We start from the raw sequence: 12380 nt of genomic DNA, 5'->3' as shown, positions 1-12380 counted from the left end.
CCACTATGGGCCCCTCTTAGGATTACAATACATACATTAAGATGGGTCCCAAATAGGATCAATACCATCAATCTGTAGGCCCCACTTGGTCCATCACAAAAATCACAATCTAATCCTATAAACACCCACCTTCGATCTTGGACTTCTTCTTCCGCCAATGAGTTCTTGAGCTCCAAGTGATTAGTTTAATGGTTGGGATTAATTTTGGAGGGTCGGATGATGAGATTGGGTGGTAGAGAGTGGACCTTCTCTTTTCTCTCCTTAGGATTTTCTCTCTTGGAAGCTTGGGATGGAATGAGATGGAGAGAGAAGGTGATGGGGATGAAAAGGATGGAAGGAATGGATGTTGTAAGAAAATGACATGGAGGGTATGGGCTTGGTTGAATTTTAGATGAGAGAGGGATGGGTGGAGAGAGAGAGAGAGAGAGAGTTGACTTTGGGTAAGGCTTGTGTAAGAGATATATGGGTTGTGTACTTGTGATTGATTGACTAATGTGAAAGGTGGTAGAGATTCTCTCGAAATTCGTAATGCGCGACATTTTTCTCGAAATGAACGCGGACCCACAACTCCTGGCCTAGGTATCGCATCGGCTCGTGAGACATGGCTTGGAACCGCCGCAATGGCATGGTCGCTAAGGTACAAGTTTCGAGTCAAACCGATTTGGGTTGATAGGGTGCGACTTAGGGTCAGGCGTAAATGCTATCTATGCATCGTGGGTTACCAGAATTCGATTGGGAGGACTGCGGGAGTCTAAGGAACAGTACGGTCTAGGATATGGGTCTTACATCATGATCCACTAGATTCAAAAAATGTGTACCTAGCCACAGAGCGAAGGCTCTAGCAGAGTCGTCGACACTGGTGTCTCCTGCTCCACATTAGGAAACACCTCTTCGAGGAGCTTCATAGCCAGAGATTCATATTTCATTAGTTCCACCCCCTAGTGACACACTTTCAAAAAATATCGAGGGCATAATCTAACTCTAGAATGGCACATCGACTTGAAATGTAATCGTCCTTAAGGGATCGAATCCATTCTCGACTCCACTAGTGAAATTTTGGTAGGATCGACAACCAAACCTCGAGCTCAGTGGAGTGAGAAAAAGGAAGAGGATTATAATGATATGGCTTGAGATATTAGTCAAAGGAAGATTTGGATCATTTAATCTTTCTTTTTCATATTGTAATTTATTAAAGGCCCTATTAAAGTGAGTGTATTTATGTCTCTTACATGTCCCTTTCATCTCCCAAGAATACTTACCAGGTGGGAAAACTGGTTAGAATTTAGTTTTGTACTTCTCAAAGTTTGTGATAGATTTGGCAAAAGAGAAAATATCTGACGCAGCTCAACCAAATGTTGTAGGCATAGTAGGGTGAAGTGCCACAAGAGGTCTAAGGTCAGAGATCTTCCAAATGATTGAAGGCATTGTAAGCACTGGAATTGAAGCGGTAGTTGGAACCATCTTAGCTAGATCTACCGATGTAGTCTTCTGATGTTTCGATTCAAATTGAACTGGCTAGGTTTATTAAAGAAAAAGAATGATCAACCATCTTATTGGTGTTAAAGTTGGGAAAGTTGATGTGGTAGAGATTTCCTTGATCTTGGCATGAATGCCCATGTTTATGGTGTCGCCATATAGTAGGTCTCTGCAAATTAGATATCTTTTCCAAGCCGCATTCCTAAGATTTGCCGATTCAATATCGGTCGATTCATATTCTTCAGTGAACTATTTCAAACTGAACTCTTTATCCTCAAACGGGAAAAAAAGTATGACTAGACTTATTGAGAGTGAAAGAAAGAAAGAAAGAAGTTTATACATTCGACAAACAAATAATTAATCTTGGAGTAAAGAATGTTTCGATGACTAAAAGAAGTGAACTTTATCTCTATTAGAGTGGATTTAAAGAATTTAGTTCCAAAATATTCATAAAACCACATTTAAACAAGCCAAATAGGGCCCACCAGAGTGGTAGAATCTCTTCGTGATTGCTTCATACATGTTATGGTTAAGGTGGCCAAGCATGAAAGGGACAAGGGCAAGCTAACATCCTTGAGCGGGCACCTCAGCTAGATAAATGCATTCCTTAGTGATTTACAGAGCACTCACATAAAAAAATGGCAAATCCACATCAGTAGGAACAACATATGTTCTTGTTCATTAACCTCATCCCGAGATTTGTATTGAAGATCCATGAAAGTAGAATTTGCTTTATTGGTCTTGTTTAGGAGAGTGAAGGGATGTGAATTTTCAGAGCGAAGCCTGGGTAAACAAGCTCCCCAAAGTGCATAAGATGAGTGAATGCACATACATCCTTGATCGACCAACCCATAGGGCTGCATCCAAAATGGAATGTATTGGTTGATCAACTCTAGAAAGTTGATGTTGGTGCAAGAAGGGAGAAATTGGCTGGATATTCATGTAGAGAAAGTTTGATGCATTCGTAAATTCCTGCTCGCTTAAATGTATCTCAATGTTGTGCTTCAATGCGAGCATACCATTAATCCCAGTCATTCTTCGGTTTGGACCATGCTGTTAGAGACTTAAATGCATTGGAGGGATCTGGAAGATTGTCTAATTGAACAAACATAACTTCATCAATGCGCTTCGGAAAATTGGGCTTGATTTCACGAAGTTGTTCATAGGTTATTATTGAATAGAAAGTAGGACCGAGGTCGACATGCAGTGTTTTTTTCAGTTGGAGTATTGAATAAAAGATCATTAATCACTCTAGACAGTAGGACATCAAATTGTTTAATAAAGGATTACAAGTGGAAAGCTGGAGCAGATGAAGAAGAGGATGCAACTATGTTAACTTGATGAAAGGAAATCGAGAAGAGTTTGATGCAAGAGAAGAAGAGTGAAACAGGAAAAGCATCGACTTAAGAGTTACTTATATATCGGCCACGATAGATGTACATTAATGAAGATGTTATCATGACTCCTCATATGACACGATTTTACATGACATATCACATAAATAACCTATAAGCGTGAGATAAAGGATATCTCTTAATACAACATTAGTATAGTAGAATCAATGGGAAAATAACTCATGAATTAACGACCGGTTGCATTTATGATGTTGGGCAATGAAACCACACCGTTGTCACCTTTTTCCTAAAGGCAAAGTAATGCGGTGGCAATGTTTTACCATATTTCTAGCTATAATGAGAAAGCCAATAGGAGGGCAAAGTGTGGCATTGCATGAGGAATAAGAAGTGGATAGAAAGATCTTCAAAGATTTGGAGAGCTTTTTGTGGATTATAGTTGGCATAAAGCTAATACTACACGTTAGTGGTTGGTCGACAGAGTATTGTGGTCGATATCAAGAAGTGTGATCGAGTGGGTAACATGAAAAGATGTGGAGGGCACTCGAGTCGAGCATGGTCGAGCTATTTAAGATAATAATTAAAAAAAAGGTGACCGAGGACAACCAAAGCAAAGCCTTATCCGAAAGAAGAGGAACTTTTGTAAAAGAAACATATTAAAAGAATGATTTAAAGAAGAGAAGAATCTAGAAAGGTTTTTTTATTGTCATAACCATTGCAATAATATAAGAATGAAATGAAAGAATAAGCTATAATATAAATCTATAAATAGTAGAGAAATGTCACAAAAAAAGAACCAACAACAACACACTTAATTTAATATAACAATCAATTAAATTTATCAATTTATTTTTTATCTCAAGTTATCTTCAGGAGAAGTGTTTTTTTTATTTTTTATTTAACTAGTACTTTGGAAGCCCTTACATGTGGAATGCACAAAATAATCCATCTTTGAAGAAAAAACCTTACCCTCTGATCATCACTATCATTATCAAATTTTGTAAGTGAATGAGTGTACTGACAATCTTCTCAAAATCTTATTAAAGTTGATCAGTTTATATCAAGTAATAATTTTAATTCTCCCAACCCCGATAATAGAAAATAAACCTGTCACGCCCTAAATCTGAAAATCGGATTCACAGGAATCCCGATCGCCGAATCTGGTACTGACAGCCTCCGTAGTACCCCATTCTCGGCTCCTAGCGTTCATACGTCAGATTTCGATCCTGGGATCCTACAATGAGGATTTTTTATTTTTTATTTCGCCAATGTACATTTAACTCGTAATAAGCATAATCACAAGTATACCCAAATTACAAAGACGATATCATCATCACATATCCACTAATATAAACATTTAAATACAATACTGAAAGGGAAATACATAAATCGAAAGTCAAGCTCCAAAAGACCGCTGCACGCTCCAAGCTCAACACTGCTGCAACCTAACATCACCTGCACGGATCTATCGTGCATAAGCTTATAGTAAGCTTAGAGGGTGGTGTAAGTGTGAGCACAAGGTAAGTGCCAAGTATTCAATACAATGCCATCATCATATAATACCGGAAGTACTGGTAATCCATAAATCGTACATTATCGGAATAAGCAGAAATATTGATAAGATCATGAATTATCAGAGTAAGCAGAAATATTGATAAGATCATGAATTATCAGAGTAAGCAGAAATATTGACAAGATCATACGATAACAGGGTAAGCGAAAATACGGACAAGTCCATGAGTCAATCAATGTCAGAATACGCAATATAGAACAACTATGCAAATGAGGAATCATAGATAGCCAAATATCAGATGCAGAGGATGCAATACAATATACATTCCTGATGAGTAACACAAATAGCGTCAGCCGTACCTAGACCATATAAATGTAGAGACAAAATCACCCAAAATGTCGTATGCCGTGAATATTATGCAATATGCGGTGAGAATGGAATGACCATACTGGAGTGTGAAGTCAGGATGATAGTACGTAGTATCGCAGGCTATGGGGTCCATCACAATGGACTTCTATCCAAACCAATCCCATACCTAAATTTGGATAGTCAGACTCAATCTGGTAAACTCCTGATCTCAGGTTAGTCGCGCGCCCCAACCAAAATCCTGGCCATTGCGAAGGCACACGTAACAAATAGTTGTGCACCACCAATCTAAGTGGATAGTGAATGAATGAATGCATGAATGAGTATGCAACTCCTACTCACTAAATCCACATATCAGTACAGTTCATCTCTGGGATCATCACCGGGGTTTAGTACACTCCAAATGGCACTACCGCTCTCCCAACCGCATAGTCCAAGTGAGCGTAAGAAACCTCACTATCCGCCTGGCCAATAGTCTGTCAATACCTATCCAGCACATCGATAGCGGACCCATTCATGAGCTGGTCAAACTCAGCCTAATATTGCCCCTACCCTCGGGCAGGTAAGGCCACACCCCCTCCCAACCAACCACGACATAGTGGGAGACACGGCCTCCTGGTATTCGGCACTCGGGCGCTCATGTATCCACTCAGTCTCGACATTAGGGCGTCTCTTGGCCATGGAGGTTTAGAGATTTTCAACCAGGGACATCTATGGCGCCCGTATGCTAGAACCAAACATTTTCGATGTCCCATTTGGCCACCCACGATATGCCTGTGGAAGCTACAGCCCTAGTGTCACTAGCGCGTACAGTAATCATAATGTGAGATGCATGAATCATACAATCCAGTCATGCATCAATCCTGCGCATACCGCGTGCTCATGTGAGATAACCTCCGCCTATCAGGGAGTCTCATAACAAAATGCTCAATGACATATGCAATGATCAACCACATCTCATAACAAACATGCAGATGATGCGTATGGGCATGTATCATGATGTTAAGCTGTCACATACTTATAATCGGTATCAACAACCAGCATCGACAATCGACCTCGACAATGTGGACATTTAACCAACATTGCCCCCAAGGAATGACCCACATAGAGCCAAACATATAATGGGCCCATGGCCTCACACAAAGGCCTGATATACAACATAGTGGGCCTTACTCAAGGACCACATATACACAATAAGCAGACCCTACTCATGGGCCTTAAATACACGACATGTGGACCCTACACATGGGTCTCGAATACATCAAATGGGTCATGCATCATGGGCCATGAATACATCACAATGGGCCTTTCTCATGGGCCTAACATACGTTGTAATGGGCTTTTCTCATGGGCCTAGCATACATCATAATAGGCTCCATAGCCTGGTCCTCAAATGCATCCTATGGGCCTCATCGCATAGGCCTCATATACTTCATATTAGGCCTTAAACATGGCCTGAATGCACATCACAACGGTCCTCAAATACGAGCCGCATATACATCGCATTGAGCCTCAACAATCGGCCTCGATATTCGGCCTCATTAATCGGTACCAATAATCAACAACTATAATCAGCACTGATAATCAGCATCAATAATCGACACCAACAACCAGCATATATAAACAAGGTGGGGTCCATAGATAGACAACCAATCAACAATAATGTAAAGATCGGCTCTCAGCCGTGGTTATATCAATCCGACAGTACGGAGCCATCTGTCTATGGTGAATGGGGCCCACTTATTTGGGTTTACCCACGAAGAGAATGAGCCTAACAAGGCCTAAGGAAAGGTTACAATGAGGACATCTAACCGTCATTGCCCATCAATGTGGATATTCAACCAACATTACTCCCAAGCAGTGGTCCACATAGAGTCAAACATAAGGTGGGCCCAAATATCCAACAGGTGGCCTCAAATAGTCATCACAGGTGGGCCTTACACATGCAGCACGTGGGCCTACACATCACAGTGGGTCGCATCATTGGACCGCATCAATAGGCGTCAATCCTATAAGTGGGACGCATCAATGAGCCGCACTAATGAGCCTTATACACATCAAGTCGGGCCTCGATAACTGGGCTGGAAACATGTCATAATGGGACACGACATACGGGCTGAAAATACGTCGCAATGGGCCTCGACCCATGAGCCAAAAATACATCTCTGTGGCCCTTACTAAATGGGCCATAAGCACATCCTAATGGGCCTCAACCATGGGCCTCTAACATATCATAACAGGCCTTGCATCAATGGGCCACACTAATGGGGCTCATGCACATCAAGTGGGTTGCATCAATGGGCCGCACAATTGCACAATAGGTGGGCCCTGCACATGCAGCAGATGGGCCCCACCAGATGGTTAGTGTGGATATAGAATGCATACATCTAGTCAGTCACACATCCCACGGACGGTGTGAATAAAACATACATCGAAGCTGGCCCTATATGACCTGGACGGTTAGGGTGGAACATATGAGGTGGGCTCTGCTCACGGGTTCCAAATACATTACAATGGGCCTTACCAAATGGGCTTTGAATACATCTCAATGGGCCTCAACCCATGAGCCCTAATATATATCATAATAGGGTGCCTACCCTGGATGGCGTGGATAAAAATACATCATGGTGCATCCCATCTAAATAGTTGGACAATATGGATATAAAAACATATATATCATATGGGATCCATGTGTACAACGGATGCATCAAGGTGGGCACCTCGAATGGATCACAAAATACATCAAAGTGGGCCTGAAAAATGGGCCACAAAAGACATCAAAGTGGGCTTCATCGATGGGCCACACTAATGGACCACATACATATCAAGTTAGCCACGACAATGGGCCCCATGGATGGCCCACAAATACATCGAGGTGGGCCTCATGGTTTATTGCATTGGGCCTTATACAAGGGCCTCGTAGTAGGTGGGCCCTTCACAACTAGTAAGTGGGCCTGCACCATCCAAATGAGCCCACCAGATGAACAACATGGATGTACAGCACATACATCAAGGTGGACCCCACATAACGTTTATTTTCCATCCAAATCTATTCACAAGGTCACAAAGACCTGGCTTAAGAGGAAAACAAATTTCATATTTATCCAAAACTTCTATACTCCCAAAAGGGGATTTCAATGGTAGGTGTTTGTAACGCCCTGAAATTCGGGGGTCGAGCATAACTCAGCTCCCGAGTTCCAAAACATCACTTATGCAACATAATTAATGAGAGATGTATGTTGACTGTATTAGTGCATAAAACATGGAATAGATTAAGCCAAAACACAGATATGATTCAGGGATAAGTGAATAAAGTAAGCGGAAGACTTATAGCAAAATGTGTACAAGTGTAAATCCCTGAATTACATATAGGGGTCAAGCAATCGAGTAAAGCGCTAATTACCCCAAAACAACTACTTAAGGAAAGATTAGCACAGAAATTCCAAGGTCGTTACAGCGTTCAATCCCCACTGTGCAATGTGGTCCACCTGATATATGGGTCTGCCTCATTTCTCTTCCCAAACCTTAAAACGATCTCACTAAACCGATGGACGGCTAGGTTGAAACACTTATATCTTGGTGGGGTCCACTGCACGGACAATGCAGGAAAAGCCCATATATCATGGTGGTTTCCACCCAGGATGGATGGTGTGGATATAAACCACATACATCAAGAGGGGTCCACGTCCTAGGACAGATGGACGGGATGGATATAGAACAAATATATCAAGGTAGGTTCCCATGGTTATGTGGATCCCACACATACATCTAGGTGGCCCCACGTCCAAGCTATGGACGGGGTGGATATACATATCAGGGTGGATCCCCACCGTTCAGGAACACTGGATGGTGTGGACATAGAACAAATACATGAAGGTGGGTCCCACGAGCTTGGGTTGCCAACACAGCAGCTATATTGCTTGTGAGAGGTACACCAGCCAATCAACTTCATCAAGTGGTCCTACGTGGGGCCCACCATATAATATAATATATTTTATTATTATTATAATAGCATGCTGAGTCCAGCATACGGACGATCTGGATGTGCACGTACATATAGGTGGGTCCACACGGTGAACGGTGTGGATCAAAACCCACATCATGGTGGTCGTACACATGGACAGTGTGGATACAAAACATACATCACGTGTGGGTTCCACTAACATCTTGACAGCAGCAATACAGCTGCTGTCAGCGCACACCAACCACCCCGTGCACAGTAGGTGGGTCCCATGTGGGGCTCACCATAATGTGAATTTTCCATCTAATCCGTTCATAAAATCACAAACACTTGAATAAAGAAGAAAAAAAATTCATATCGATCCACAACTTCTGTGGCCAAAAGACAAGGGTTTCAATGGTAGATGTTCAGTCCTGTTGTTTCCTATGATGTGAGCCACTTGAGCTTCGGATAGGGTTGATTTTTGGGGTGGGGCCCACTGCCCTAACAAGCCATCAAATGCATGGTGTTGATGTCCCACAAACTTCATGTGGGGCCCACGGCTAGGACACGTGGTCCCTGCCCGTCCAACGTCAAACACAATAGCGTGATGCAGCAGCAGGCGCTGCCTGTTTTTTTTTGTTTTGAAATAAAAATTTTTGGTGGTTTTTCAGGCGTGGGGCCCACATCGAAAAAATCCACCCCGCCCACTGGTTCTCATAGCCTAGGACAAGCCAAACAAGCCCAATATCTGATATTTTTTGGTGTATAGAAACGACAGGGGGTATTTCAATGGTAAGCACCCTGTTTGCCATGCTATGGCCCACTCGAAAGTCAGATTAGCCCCATTTTTCAGCTCAACACTTAAAATGAGATGGGAAAAAGGATGGATGGTGTGGATCAGATACATACATCAAGGTGAGGCCTACATGGAAAGCCCTTCCCAAAAACCCATTTTTTTCTGCCGTGGGTACACCCACTGTTAGCTTACCCTTCACTGACATCCAGCGTCCCTGGACGCTGGACGATTTTGGATACAACATATATTTTAAGGTGGGCCCCACCTTCAGACATGCTATCCAGGTGGGCCACCATAGGCATGGATGGTGTGGATAAAACATACACCAAGATGGGGTTCATTTAGGTGGGCCACACGGCCACATCATCATACAACAGAATGAAAGAGAGAGGGAGTGAGAAAAAGAAGCACCCACTATGATCCAAAGGTCAAGATCTACACAAAAGAAAAATCACCCACCTCGAGATCTCTTCTTCCTTCTCCCGCCAATGCATGATAGAGCCCCAAAGAGACAACTTCAACAGTGGAGATGATCCTTGGATGGTGGAGATGGGAGATAGGGAGGTGGGCCACACTAGCTCTCTCATAGGAGTCATGGACATGGGAGTCTCATGGTTGCTTGAAAAAAAATAAAGAAAATAAGAGAGAGAGAGAGAGAGGATGGGATGGGTGAGTGAGGTGATGGGTATACTTGTGAAAGGGAGAGAGTTGACTTTAAGGGGGTGTGGTTGTACTTGGGGATGGGTGTGAGTGATGGGAGTGATGTGTACTTGATTGATGTGATTGATGTGATATTTTCTAGGGATTACAATGCGCGGCGTTCATTCTCGAACTGAACGTGGGCCCACATCTCCTGGTCAGGGTACCTCGTCAGCGTACACAAGGCGGCATCGGAACCGCGGCGACGGCACGGTCGCTCTAGTACAAGTCTCGGGTTGAGCTGACTAAGATATACGGGACACATCTCAGGGTCACGTGCAAAAATCGATAACTGTTCGCGGGTCACCGGAATTTGACCGGGATGACCGCGGAAGCCTATGGAATAGTACGGGCTAGGATACGGGTCTTACAAAACTGAGCGACCAACACATGGTAATCAAATCAGCTGGGCCATAATGTAAGAAATAATGGCATAGAAAACTTCAGACATGTTCCATTCGTCCATCCATTAATGGTGTAAAGTAGCAACCATATGCTGTGAGCCATGGTCGCACATGCAGTGGCATGTGCCTGTGCTGCATTCAATTCAATTTTGGGCGCATGCTCTAAAATTATCTCTTTAGATGGATGAACGGTGTTGATGCAATAAATACATCATTGTGGGCCATGTAAGTTTTATCTCCTTTGAACCTTCGTGCAACGAACACGGATTGCAACCTACTCGGCCACTCTCTAGCCCTGAATGCGCAATTCTGTGGGCAGCCCACCATGATGTATCTGTTTATCCAAGCCATCCATTCCTTTTCTCATATTATTTTAAGGCATAAACACATAAATGAGTCAGATCCAATGCTCAAGTGTACCACACCAAATAATTAGATTGGTTGCATTTAATGTGCCGGTTGCATTAAATGTCAAAGTCATAGTGGTTCATTTGAGCATTGGATATGCCTCATTTTATGCTTTTGCCTTAAAATGACCTAAGAAAGGGATAAACGGCTTAGATAAACATATACATCACGATGGGCCCGCCCACAGAATTGCCCGTTTGGCCTAGAGATGGGTCGGGGTAGGACGCAGTCTGCATCCTCGTACAATGTGGAGTTGTATGTGCGTTAGCGCTCATCATCACCATGCTTCCTACATCATGATGGACCATAGAGCTTTCCTACGTTTACACAGTACCATGGTCGGTGTTGCACAACACCGATTTGGGTGCTCTGTATATGATGAAAGGCTCCATTCGCCCCACCATGATGTATGCATTTTATCTGTACCGTTCATCATTATTGCATATCATTTTATGCATAAGCCTAAAAATGAGATAGGCTGAATGCTAAGCAAACCACACCATAGGAAATAGGAAATAGTGGGAATTGAACGCTTACCGTTGAAAACTTCCTAGAAGCCACCGAAGTTTTAAATCGAGTTAACACTTACATTTTTCCTTCATCTATGTTTGTATGACCTTCTGAATAGGTTGTGTTGATACAAAAAACCTGACACACCTCCTTCTTCGTCACCACCTGCACAAAAAGTATGTAAAGGGGACCCTGGCTAAAGCCAGGGAACCTCCGATGCTTAAGTCAGTTGATGAACAAGGAAGAAGGTCTTTTTGAGGTATTTTCTGCGTACCTTTGATCCTGGAGACGTCCATCTTTTATAGGAGTGGGAGGTCCCGACGTGCAGGGATTCTCTTCCTAATTCTTAGGCGATTTGATTTGGTTACGGATTTTATCCGATCCCGAGATTCTCGGGACCAGAGATTTGTGTGCTGGATTTTCGAGACAGTATTTAAGATTGCACCATCTCTTCCTTGCTCGGCTCTACCTTAACGGACTCTTGTAGCAAATGAGTCTTGGCTAGCTACAAGGATGGAGCTTTTTACCTTCTGTCGAACGAAATAGAGTCGGCTCATAGCCAGTGCCCTTCCTCAATTTGAAAGTCGACACTATAATCGGACTAATATGACTCGATTTTATGGTCGGTCAAGTGACTTCTAGAATTTAGATCTTAATCGGCCCTTTTTGACGTTGCTGCCTCGTTAACCGAGTCAACTTTATACATCATGTATATTTTGCCTATGGCTCTTGACTCTTTAATTCTCGGTCGGATTTCATTTCCTACAAATCCGAGCTAAGTCTCTCTTTTAGGCTTTGTCTTGTCTCGGTCCAACCCGTTGCCTTAGACTTTCTGGTAGTGTCAGTAAAGTTAGTCCATTCCATAATTGGGTCTCCAGACTTGTCATATATTCCCCCAATAGTAAGCCCCCTT

This window comes from Magnolia sinica, chromosome 7, assembly GCF_029962835.1.
Source record: "Magnolia sinica isolate HGM2019 chromosome 7, MsV1, whole genome shotgun sequence".
Taxonomy (NCBI): domain Eukaryota; kingdom Viridiplantae; phylum Streptophyta; class Magnoliopsida; order Magnoliales; family Magnoliaceae; genus Magnolia; species Magnolia sinica.
Note: the sequence above shows the minus strand (reverse complement) of the source record.